General features: G+C 40.8%; 1 long non-coding RNA gene across 1 annotated transcript; it reads left to right on the forward strand.

Moving 5' to 3' along the window:
* The first annotated feature begins 3,309 nt into the window (after nt 1-3,309).
* On the forward strand, nt 3,310-6,166 carry LOC124270577. Its single transcript, XR_006896827.1, has 3 exons — nt 3,310-3,850; nt 5,161-5,446; nt 5,876-6,166. It is a non-coding gene; the product is annotated as an uncharacterized LOC124270577 (long non-coding RNA).
* The last annotated feature ends 6,733 nt before the right edge of the window (nt 6,167-12,899 follow it).

The raw sequence follows: 12,899 nt of genomic DNA on the forward strand, positions 1-12,899 counted from the left end.
CAAGACGACCACATTCATCTAAGGAAACGATGCCAGACTGCCAGTGTGACTGCTCGGACCATTCCTGGTTACGTCTAATCAGTTCCAAGACGGTACAGAACCGACTGAGGGAACACAACATTCGGTCCCGACGGCCTGCAGTACGTACAGTTTTGCTCCAATGTCACCGCCAGGCAAGTCTTGCCTGGTGCAGACAACATCTCCGGTACAGGAGACAATATTTGGTTGGTGTTTTGCACGCTGACGAGTGGAGATTAAATTTGGACAGCTCAGACAGCAGGGCAAGGGGTGAACGGTATGCTGACACTTGTGTTGTTTAACGTCGATAGTTTGGTGGGGGTAGCGTTATGGTTTAGGGAGGCATTACATCTCATGGTCGGACACAACTTGTCGTTGCCAATGGCAATGTGACAGGTCTGGGATACAAGCATGAGATATTTAGGCCTCCTGTGTAGCCGTTCATTCAAGGACAGCGACGTAACTTCACCTTTCAGCAAGATAATGCCCGTCCACATGCCACTCATGTTGTGTCAGATTTCTTGAAACAGCAGAACATTCGGAGACTCCCCTGGCCAGCTGTTTCTCCGGACCCGTCCTTTATCGAGCAGGCTTGGGATAAAATGGAGCGACGTTAGCTGATGTGGGACATGCGTTGGTTCGTATACATACATAGAACATCATTCCCCAAGCTTTCATCAATCGCTTGGTGTCGTCTATGGGTCGTCGTTGTCAAGTCTGCTTCTACGCCAATGGTGGACACACGCGATACTGAATTTGTGAACTGACATTAAACACTACATCTCTTCAAGGGAGTGTCACGATGCCTATAGTCAAATCATAGTAGTGGAACATGCGTTGGTTCGTATACATACATAGAACATCATTCCCCAAGCTTTCATCAATCGCTTGGTGTCGTCTATGGGTCGTCGTTGTCAAGTCTGCTTCTACGCCAATGGTGGACACACACGATACTGAATTTGTGAACTGACATTAAACACTACATCTCTTCAAGGGAGTATCACGATGCCTATAGTCAAATCATACAGATATTTTGTTATTATCCTGTCAACACTTATACAGTGATTAATTATAGGAAAACACCCCAAATCATGTTATTATCTTTTCATTAACAAAGTGCGTAACATCATATAATGCACAGTTACTTTATTCCAGTAATATAGTTTGTTACACATACACATTCCACAGTTTTTCATAACGAAACAAATGAAACACGTACATGAAATCCGAAGCCATGACACAATTTACAAGCTACTACTTTCGGAACGGTTTCCCAAGAATAGGGTTATGATGGCTTGGGTAGAAGCGGTTGTGTTATATCTAGGATAAAGCTCATCTTCAAATGTGCAGATACATGTCAAGTTAAAATCTCAATCTTCTACGATCAAGATTCCGGCACAGTCTCCCTGTGTTCCCAGTCGAAGATCGAGAGAGGAAATCTGCATAGGAAAACGTGTTGTAAAATTTACCGTACATGTATATATGGACGCATTTCGAGTAATCGCTGTATCTTGGGAAACATACTGAAGCGCCACCTCACTCTTGTTCTGAACTTGACTCCCGTTCATCTTGATATTGTGGGTACCTGCAATAGAAGAGTGACACCAGCAAACCCCTCTGGTGTGATTGGCAATGCAAAACACAGGTTGATGTTAAGAGCAGCGGGAACCTACGGGAACGATACATATTATCAGACACGTCTCTGAGCCACAAGAACATATTCTAATAGTCTAATATTCCAACAGCGGACTAACAAAATATTAGCTGTATAGTTTGGAGTTTCTCTCTGAAACAAGTTGACCGTTGACGTTGACGGTCTTTACGTGAGGAGCTACGCTAACCACTGATACGTACTTTGTGCGAGAGCATGTAGTGCAAGGGGTATAACTCTTCCAACACTGTTTGGATGTTTAGTGTTAGTGTGAATGTCAGTTCAGGAAATCATCCGACTGTAGGAATATACCACATGAACTGAAGTACATAAGAAAGTACCCGCTTAGTACTTTGGGTAACTTGTTTTAAAAACAACAACGTCCCTTGAATATTTTGATTGTTTTGAATGTGACTTTCAAGTCACATGAATCCTAATTTTCATGTCATTCGTCTCAGCAGACGCACATCTAAAGGACATCTGTACTGTTTTAAAGTTTATATGATTTCTACAAAAGACTGCATACGTGACACGTTTATAACTGTGTTGAATACAAACCCACATTTGCATTTTTCTACCTCGTCTGGAAATGGTACACATAAACAATGATACACAGTTCTTATGTATCATAAAGACCGACTCTAAGGCAAATCGGATTGAGTGTCTGCCTTGAAAGGTCTGTGGTTCGATTCATTTCAAAAGCTTTGGTGGTAAAATGATATACTTGTTTTTGTCCTGCCTGGTTCTCACCATTAAGTTTATGTATCAAATATCTGTTGGCCCAGTCAGTATAATGTGCAGTGGAGTTAATCAGCATATGGAATCTTAGGACTTTGCATATAAAGCCGGTATTAGTCCGGACTTGTTTAAGCAAACACATCTGCATTCATGCTTTTATACATGTGCATTGATCTTGAGAGCGATAAATCCTATCTAACTACCTGACTTCTTTTTTAAACAGACCGCCTCCGTGGTGTAGTGGATGGAGCGTCCGCCCGGAGAGCGGAAGTTCGCGGGTTCGATCCCCGACCGCGTCATACCAAAAGACGTTAAAATATGGTACTTGTTGGTCCCTGTCTGGCGCTCGGCATTAATGGGTACATCAGGGACTGGTCGGCTCGGAATCAGTATACTGTGTCTGAGTGGGGTATTAATGCTTCACTGCAGCATGGTATCTCAGTGGGTTAGCACTATAAAACCAGCTTAAATCTGGGCTGGTACAAGCCACCGCACATACACATACACACGCATGCACGTCGCCATATGAGCGAAACATTCTTAAGCACGACGTTAAACCCAATTTCACCTCACCTCACCTCACCTCACCTCACCTCACCTTTTTAAATACATAGAGAATCTGGAAGTACGAATACACTTGTGATGCATTATTCATATGCATGATGCATTCTCAGCATCTCCTGCTAATGGTAATGCTTCCTTGTGAAGAGGAGATGTTGACTGTGATTTATTTAAATATTTATACCTCTTTTGCTGAAATTTCAGATTCAATCGTAAGCATACCTTACCCTTACGATAAAGTAGAACAATATATTTGTAACAACCGACCTCAGTGTCAGTGTATATACGGTTTTTACTATTATGATTTTACCAACACATGTATTCTGGAAATATGCAAACTGAGTCATCAGGATATGACATCTGGTACTGTCTTAACTGTTTCCAATGATAAGTATAAGAAACAAATCGTAGTTATTGTTAGGTACAGGGTACTCACTGCCGTGGACCACACTGTCTTAAGACTATGCCCCATTTCATTGTTCTCATGAAGTGACCCTGGATTCTAATTTAAACTACACAAGCTGTATGACTTTAATATATACAGGCATGTCACGATGTTGAATATCGCAGTACATATAAGCCTAGGATTGCAACCTGTATTCATATTTATCACAAACCCGATTGAGTGACGTTACCAGCCTCTGTGCACACGGATGTAATGCATGTACACCCTGATCCCGTACGCCTTTACCTGGTACACATAAATTATCTGGTATCACATTGCAGTATTAAAACGATCGTATTGAATTCCCTTACGTCGAGAGTTTAACTGCATAAACAGCGGTTGTGTCACCCGACAAAGCAGACCAAATGGACGGTGGTTGAGATACTTCGTGTGCAGTGTGGGGATCTACACATCCTTCTGTGAAGCAAGTATTTCAGGTGAGGAAATGTGTGTGAAATGATTCATGGTAAATGGGAACCTTGTAGCTCACCTGTTTAAGGCACTCTCATGTATTGAGAACAGTAGAAATCCCATTACTGCGGGCTCTAATGGAATATTATATAGGTATTAGTAGGATACTAAGATATAACTAGGATTACTAATCAAAGTAAACACTATATACTTTGCTTTCACTAAATCTTGAAAAGAATTATAATTTCGAGACCTGATACTAAGACATATGAAATACGAAATGCAAGTGGCATTTGATAGATAGCACCTGTCCTTGCTTAGAGTGATATACATGTATTTCTTGAAGGTGGAATGTATCAGGGTAGCCACGATCTATATTCAAAAGACAATGTACACGTAGCGTTTGGGTAATAACGTCAAACGATAGGAATGACAATATATTGGATATATGACTCTGACGTTCTACGCTTTCAGTTTTGAATCAAATTTAGAGCTATTATAGTTTTGTTATATACCTCTGCTTTTCCAACACGGTATGTTTATCTCCTTATTGTCCATGAACAATGTGTTTGACCATTTAATTAATATCACTCCTCTCGACTGCTGATATGATCTTGAGTCAGTTATGACTAACAACAGTTTTTCAACATTTTGTTAGGAGGTGGTATCTCTTTATTTATAGTGCGTAGTACTGAGAGGGCCTTGGTACGAATCGTGTAATAAATAATAATAATAGTCCACTTGAAACGCGTTGAATCCTTGTACACTACAAGCTCTAAGCGCACATGTCTGAGAGGAGAGGAGAGAAGAGAAGTTACACTGAGAAGCCAAGTCTGAACAGGAAGGTTTTGAGTTAGGTCTTAAACGATGACAATGGTTCACAGTCTTTGAGGTACTGGGGCAGAGAGTTCCAGGCAATAGTGGCCGAATATGCAAATGTTTTCTACCCATAGCTTTTTTACCATGGGAGCATGGTGCAGGGCTTTTGTTTGGGAACGTAGACACTGGAAGACAAGAAAAAAGGAGCTTGTATGTGATACGGTGTTCCACAGGGAGCCAATTAAGGCTATGGAGAACAGGAGTGATGTGCTCTGATTTAGTTAGTGTAACAATCCTTGCTGCATAATTTCGAACACGTTGTAGGAATTACAATAGTCGAGCCGTGACACAATTAGCGACAGGACCAATGTCAGCTCTATGTAAGTGTTTAAAGGTGTAAGAGAGAACACTCTGGTTCAGAGATGACAAACATAGGTTTGATGAGTCTATGTTTACTGATATGAATTGCATTTATATGCATATTCCTATTTCTATTTTAAAATGCTGAAATCTGTAGATACAATGCATTCAAGCACAGCGTGTTACGGTGCGGGGGATATACAACGTCACCAATGCCACGTGTGAAAGCAATCAGAGGATCGCAATACTAGAGGCATGTTACACATCAGATACACAGTGTGCTTCGTCAACGAACTCAAGCTCAGAATGTGATACTAGATACAACCACACGGAGATTCAAGCTCTTTTAATGACCTGTTCCGCCTAGACATGGTGCACATTCGTCCCTCCTTGGCCAAATGGGAATTGTTTTGTGTCGATGGTGAAACACACCTACATTGAAGGTAACTAGTTTCAGATAAATGACCTAAATAGATTTGATCTCAAGCATAACATTCGTGTTAAAGAGATTTGAAGATAGATGAACTATGTGTTCCGTTCTATTCATAAAACAGACTCAATTTCAGCTTTTGAAGACTGAATGTTCACTTTAATTCGGAATCAATTTGTTTGACAGTCCAAACTGTATCTATAAAGTAATATTGTGTGTGTCTGTTAGTCCGCTAATGGAATTGCAGGTAAGAATATGTTCTTGTGGCTCAGACTCAGAGACTTGTCTGATTAATGTACATCGTGCTCTGAACAACCTCTGGTTTGCCTTGGCTTGGCAGCCTTGCCTTGGCAGACGTAATTATTTGAGCAAATAGTGACGTAGCTTGAATTACGCTTTCAACAAGGACCAAACGTTTGCTGGTGTCACTATTCTATTGCAGATACCGACATCATCAGTATGAACGGGAGTCAAGTTCAGAACAAAACTGAGGTGACACTTCAGTACGTTTCCCAAGATTCGGTTGTAACGCGAAATGCGTCCGTATATACATGTGCGGTAAATTTCACACGTTCCACTATACAGATTTCCTCCCTCGATCTGCGACTGGGAACGCAGGGACAGTGTGCCGGAAACTTGATAATAGAAAATAGAGATCTAAACATGACATGTGTCTGCACATTTGAAGATGAGCGTTGTCCTAGATATAATAAAACCACCTCTACTCAAGTCATCATAACTCTGTTCTTGGAAAACCGTTCCGAAAGTAGTCGCTTTGAAGTTGTGTCGTGGCTTTGGATTTCATGTAATAGCTATGTTTTCCTCATTATTAAACAATGTGGTGTGTGTATCGATCGATAAAGCGTCTGTCCACAGAGGGCAATATGAGGATTACAGAAGGAATTGTTTTCTGTTTCTGAGCAGGGGATCAATGTTAAACCACGGTATCATATCTAAATGACTTTAAAACCGACTTTTACTCGCATACACGTCGCCATTCAAATAATGGCGACAAAATCATTTTATTACTATCAGAGACCTCTTTATCTCTTCATGTAAGAAACGTCCTATTAATTGTTTGAAATGTCGTGTCCTATACAACTTCCATAAAGACTTGTAATTTCAATTCTATGTGGAAGAGTGATGTTTGTACCCATGATCCTTGTCTCATATTTTGTCGATAATCTTAATATTCAAGCTTAGGTCTTAACAAGAAACAACCTAGTCAGTAAATAGGTGGACAAAAAGTTAATATCTGACCATTATTGAACAATATTTGGTCATCAATGCATCTACGCTTCAGTCCAGTTGCCTTTCCAAACTGTAGTTCACACTCACATGCCCTAGAAGCAGATCAGCAAGGAGCGACCACAACGGATGCATATATACTTCTCATCAAAAGTTTAGACTCGCTAGTTTAAATATAGCCACTTACTTCACGCAACTGTTCTAAACTAAAGGTTCTGTTTACACATGAACTAAAAAGATCATTGTCATGAGTTGAATAAATGATAAAAAACAGTGAAAATTGGAGAATTCTTAACAAACCTTTATGCAACAACGCAGCTGTTCACGTACACGATGTTTGCACATGCTTTCAGCAATTTGATGCATGATTATCGTGCCATTCATCTGCATAAAGTTTGCAGTTGGTCCCTTCAAGTTAGCGGACAAATCAATCTTCGATGTAACCAAACATATACACATAACATATATAGTGAGTGTTGTAAGTCAATCTAAACTTTTGAAGAGAAGTATAGTTTTGAATATCTTTTGCCCACATGCCCTAATTTTACACAATGATGACTAACATTCCACGTATACTCTGATCACAATTGCTTAATTGACCTAAACCTTGAAGGCATAGGAATAACATGATCGCCACATATATATATCAGGAAGGAATTCATAGTGTGGCGTCGTGTTGAACGAAGTTTTAGTTCAAGTCTGTAGGCAGTTATGATTGAAATTTCGTCTTTTCTGAGATTGCAAAATAATCCAGGACATACTTGATTTCGAATTTTCTTTTGTTTTCCTTTCCTTTTTTTGAATTCGAATCTACGTAATCTAAAACTCTTTCTGCCAATATTTGAGACAGGTGATTGCCTGAAACTATCTTGAAATCGACGTCAAATCCCAATTTCAGTTCACCCCTTAGAACAATTTTTAAACATTAAACATGCCTGCCCTTAGAGATAACATGTTAATACATGTCAACGTGTGTATCAGCCTCTGCCAGTTTTGATATTTAGTGTGAAACTGGATTTCCTCAAATCGGAGAAGGTACGTATACCAACTAAATATTTCCAAACCACTTGATCATTTCCGTTAACCGCAGTGTTTTATTCAATAGTTTCTGTATGACTGCACTTATGGTAGTATCCTTGTATGAGATAGTTGTATTATCCACAGCTAATATACGCTAGATTGACAACTTTTGGAAATAATTTTGATCAATAATGTAATCCCATCCACTGTTGTTGATGCAGCCACTGGTTCCTGTTTATACCAGTGCCACCGGCATTGCTTTAATTGAAGACTCACCATGAAGAAGGTTCAAGAGCCTGTTTTTTACAAGAGAATATTATTGAGGTTTTCTCGACCACAAACCTACAACAGATGCTGAACACTTCGTGGTCGACATGAGTCACATATACCTTTAGGAATGCGTCTCTCCTATCACTGACTGGCGCAGAATGGCATTGTTTAATCACACCCAGAGTCTGCTTGTATACCACGAGTATCAGTATTCAGTATACACAGTGTACTTGCATGCAAGCATTTATGTAGGTATGTAGGTATGTATGTAGGTATGCATGTATGTGTGTGTGGGGTAGGTAGGTAGGTAGGTAGGTACGTAAGCATGTATGTATATATCTTCTGGTTGTACCGAGAAAGAGTTGAAAACGAAAACAGATATACCCTTTATGTCGATTTTTGGTCGAGGTGTAGATCTTACGATTGTTCTCGTATGGAGGTAAATTCTTCAGTTACTATTTTGGGTTTGTATCGAATGGTCGTATAACTCGAAATATTGAAGGTTGTACCTGTATGCAGCTGATTATATAAAGGTTTATGGTGTATACAGGCTCATGATGTTTGCAGCAGCCGATATCCCACCCGGTACAAACAACTGATGCCTTGATACCACCTCCGATATAACCATTTAACCTCTATCATCTGCCATTCTCAGAATACCCCTCCAAATTTGTCTTCTTAGATGTATCCTTCTTAAATGTATTTTTCAAACAGTTTAAATGACGACATGTTGAACTGCAGGTAACGGATGTATGTATCCTTTGGTTTGGCACTTTGGTATCATGACTGAGCGTACATTTGATTCACTTTTTTACAGCAAGTTGGGGTTCCACAGGTCTTACGGTCTTTGGGATTAACTATTTTTCATCTTACACATGAATCATATTGATACAGAGTATCGAACCCGTTATTTTGTGTGTCATTTTTGTTAGTGTGCCATACGAATTATGACGAAATTTGACAGCCTCATTCACTTAGTGCAGTGAGGGAGTGAGTGGGCGCCACTTCTCAGTAGCATCCTGGTTATGTAAGTTTGAGTAATGTAAGCTTGAGTAATGTAAGTTGGAGTAATGTAAGTTGGAGTAATGTAAGTTTGAGTAATGTAAGTTGAGTAATGTAAGTTTGGGTAATGTAAGTTTGAGTAATGAAAGTTTGAGTAATGTAAGTTGAGTAATGTAAGTTGGAGTAATTTAAGTTTGAGTAATGTAAGCTTGTGTAATGTAAGCTTGAGTAATGTAAGCTTGAGTAATGTAAGTTTGAGTAATGTAAGTTTGAGTAATGTAAGTTTGAGTAATGTAAGCTTGAGTAATGTAAGTTGAGTAATGTAAGTTGGAGTAATGTAAGTTTGAGGCGTTACCACTTGGGTGGAACCCAAGAACAAGGGCATGATGATGACAAATCTGGACACATAATCGCTACCATCATACCTTCTGGAATTGGTTAGACCCGTGAAGATCCAGGTTAGAATTGATCTTCAATAACCCATGTTTGTCGTAAAAGGCGACAAAAGGGATAATGTAGTCAGACTCGCTGACTTGACTGACATATGTCATCGCATCCCAATTGCGTAGATCGATGCTCACTGGATTGTCTGGTCCACACTCGAATATTTACAGACCGCCGTTATATAGCTGGAATATTGCTGAGTGCGGCGTAAAACTAAACTCACTCACTCATTCTGACGTGGAAAGGGGGGCAGTACTCGGCACAACATACTAATTTACATGGCAGTATGGACCATGGTTTGTCAAGGATGTTTACGTGCATCATCATCCGCTTACTCTTAACCTTTCTCAGTCGGGACATGCTAGTGAGTGAGTTTATGCCGCTTTTAGCAATGTTCCAGCAACATCACGGCGGGGGACACCAGAAATTTGTTTCACCCATATGGGGAATCGAACCCGGATTTCGGCATGACGAGCGACGCTTTGGCAACTTGGCTACCCCACCTCCCCTCGAGACATGTGTCTCAAGCGATATATGCGAGTTCTTTTTTTGGTAGCCTGATATCTCCTTATGTGAACTGGTGGGGTAGCCTAGTGGTTAAAGCGGTCGGTCGTCACGCTGAAGACCCCGGGTTCGATTCCCCACATGGGTACAATGTGTGAAGCCAATTTCTGGTGTCCCCAGCCGTGATATTGCTGGAATATTGCTAAAAGCGGCGTAAAGCAAAACTCACTCACTCCTAGTGTAGAATGTAAAAATTCTGTTGTTCCGTCCGTACGCGATTTGTTGATGAGAAATATTTTTATTTTATGGAAAATTTTCACAAATACCGAGATGGAAGATTGGTCTATAACAACCTATCTGACGAAACTAGTGTCTATGATCACATCCGTGGAAACACATCTGCTCAGGTCATTGTCTGTGATCATGATTGTCAGGACCAATCTAGGCACAGCAATCTCTATGATCACTTGGATGAGAAGACATTCCCTCATGCAACTGTGTCTGATCGTGATTGTCGCAACCCATCTGACCAAACCAGTGTCTATGATCACATCCGTCGGGACAGAACTGCTCATGACACTGCTTGCGATCATGACTGGGACAGCGCATCTAACCAAACTAGTGTCTATGATCACATCCGTGGAAATGCATCTGCTCCGGTCAATGCCAGTGATCGTGAGTGTAACAGCCCACCTAGCCACAACAATCTCTATGATCACATCAGTGAGACGGCATCCATACACGTAACTGTGTCTGATCCGGATTGTGGCAACCCCTCTAAACAAACCAGTGTCTATGATCACATGTGTTCAGGCCACTGCTGGAGATCATGACTGTGACAACCTATGTAAGCACACCAATGTCTGTAATCACATCCATGAGAAGACATTTCCTGATGTAATTGTATCTGATCATGACAACCTATCTAACCATTCCAGTGTCTATGATCACATCGCCGAGAAGACAGCTCCTCATGTAAATTGTATCTGATCATGACAATCTATCTAACCATTCCAATGTCTATGATCACGTCGACGAGAAGACAGCTCCTCGTGTACTTGTATCTGATCATGACAACCTATCTAACCACTCCAATATCTATGATCACGTCGACGAGAAGACAGCTCCTCGTGTAATTGTATCTGATCATGACAATCTATCTAACCATTCCAATGTCTATGATCACATCGACGAGAAGACAGCTCCTCGTGTAATTGTATCTGATAATGACAACCTATCTAACCACTCCAGTGTATATGATCACATTGGTGAGACCCCCAGGCCACCACAATGATACGAATGCAGCTGGTATGCCTAAAATTTCAGGATTACCAGAGGGAAAGATACAGGTTATGACCACATGTTTGGACGAACTCCTCCTATAGATTATATTGATGATACACATCGACATGGCATCTGAATCTGGCAATCAGATGTAGTCGCAAAATTGATGACATTCCTGACACATCAGAAGGATCGTATTCATTAGGTAGAGTTTCACAAAACCACTACCAGGATACAGATGACGAGCGGGCAGACAAGAACAAGAATGATTAACATCGTGCTCCATTGTTAGAATACGTTAATTCTTTAACTGAAATTATACCAATGTACCTGTTACATTATCATTTTGACGTTATATAGGGGCGGTGGGGTAGCCTAATGGTTAAAGCGTTGGCTCGTCACGCCGAAGACCCGGGTTCGAATCCCCACATGGGCACAATGTGTGAAGCCCATTTCTGGTGTCCCCCGCCGTGACGTTGCTGGAATATTGCTAAAAGCGACGTAAAACCAAAACTCAGTCAGTCAGTCTTGACGTTATAGCAGATGTGTCATTCATTATCACTGGACTATTGAAGGTACAGCATCATAGGATTAGTACACGCAACATTATTCATCTAATGTATCAATGCACATGTGACATTACAGTTTTGTTTCTATCTTCCTTTAGCTACGTACCGCCACCTCATCAGCATACCATCTTGACGGGGGTGGTTGGGTAGTCTTGTGGTTAATGCGTTCACTCGTCACGCCGAAGGTCCGGGTCTGATTTTCAAGCTCACTCACTCATTCCTTCTTTACGACAGCGAATACTCAAGTCTGGGTCAGACAATCATGATTGTTATGGTAAGATTCGATTCATGCATACACGAGTAACCAACCAACTCACCGTGCCTTACAACCCTTTCCATTTATGCATATAATTAGTGTCTTCCAACGACAAGCATAGGACATGTGCTCTTCCTCTGCATCCCCACGGGCTTCATATATTGTAGATAATTATGCATATATGATCATTTGTTTGTTACCAGGATTGTAGGAGATATTGCTTATGTTCATAATTCAGTTTGAATACTGTTTGATCATCTTAAGTGGTTACCTGCGTTTGTTTATCGGGGCTATAGTCAATATATCCAAAATAGTGCACATCTGTTCGGTGAACGAAATGTTCCCTTTCCTGAAAAACTCCTTGGGGAACCCAACAAAACCAGAAAAATAATTTATAGAGAATCTATGGGTTTCCTGGCAAGATTATCTGGCTCGAATTACGATCAACGCAAATCTTATATGGGCAGAACACTTGAGATTACGATCATTGTGCACTGTTCGGTGCAATTTACTTTATTTATGATTATGCAAACACTAGCCTGGTATTGACCACTACCACTGAGAGGCATTCTGACATTGTGGGTAGTGCATGGGGCTGCAGTGCTGGGGAGACGTCACATTCTCACAAAGGTCTCTGTTGGTGCAACAAGGGAGAGGTCTAACAGATGGGCTCTGATGAAACATTGCCAGGATCCCCTCTTTGCTGCATTCGTATTCTAATCTTTAAATGATGATATCATTTCTGGTGTTCCCCGCCGTGAAATTGCTGGAATACTGCTAAAAAGGGCGGAAAACCATACTCACTCACTCACTCACTCAACTCACAGTTTCTTATGTCGAGTTCACTCGAGATAGAAAAATGTGTTATA

The sequence above is a fragment of the Haliotis rubra genome, unplaced genomic scaffold, assembly GCF_003918875.1.
Source record: "Haliotis rubra isolate DU_JTF1 unplaced genomic scaffold, ASM391887v1 Scf1529, whole genome shotgun sequence".
NCBI classification, from domain to species: domain Eukaryota; kingdom Metazoa; phylum Mollusca; class Gastropoda; order Lepetellida; family Haliotidae; genus Haliotis; species Haliotis rubra.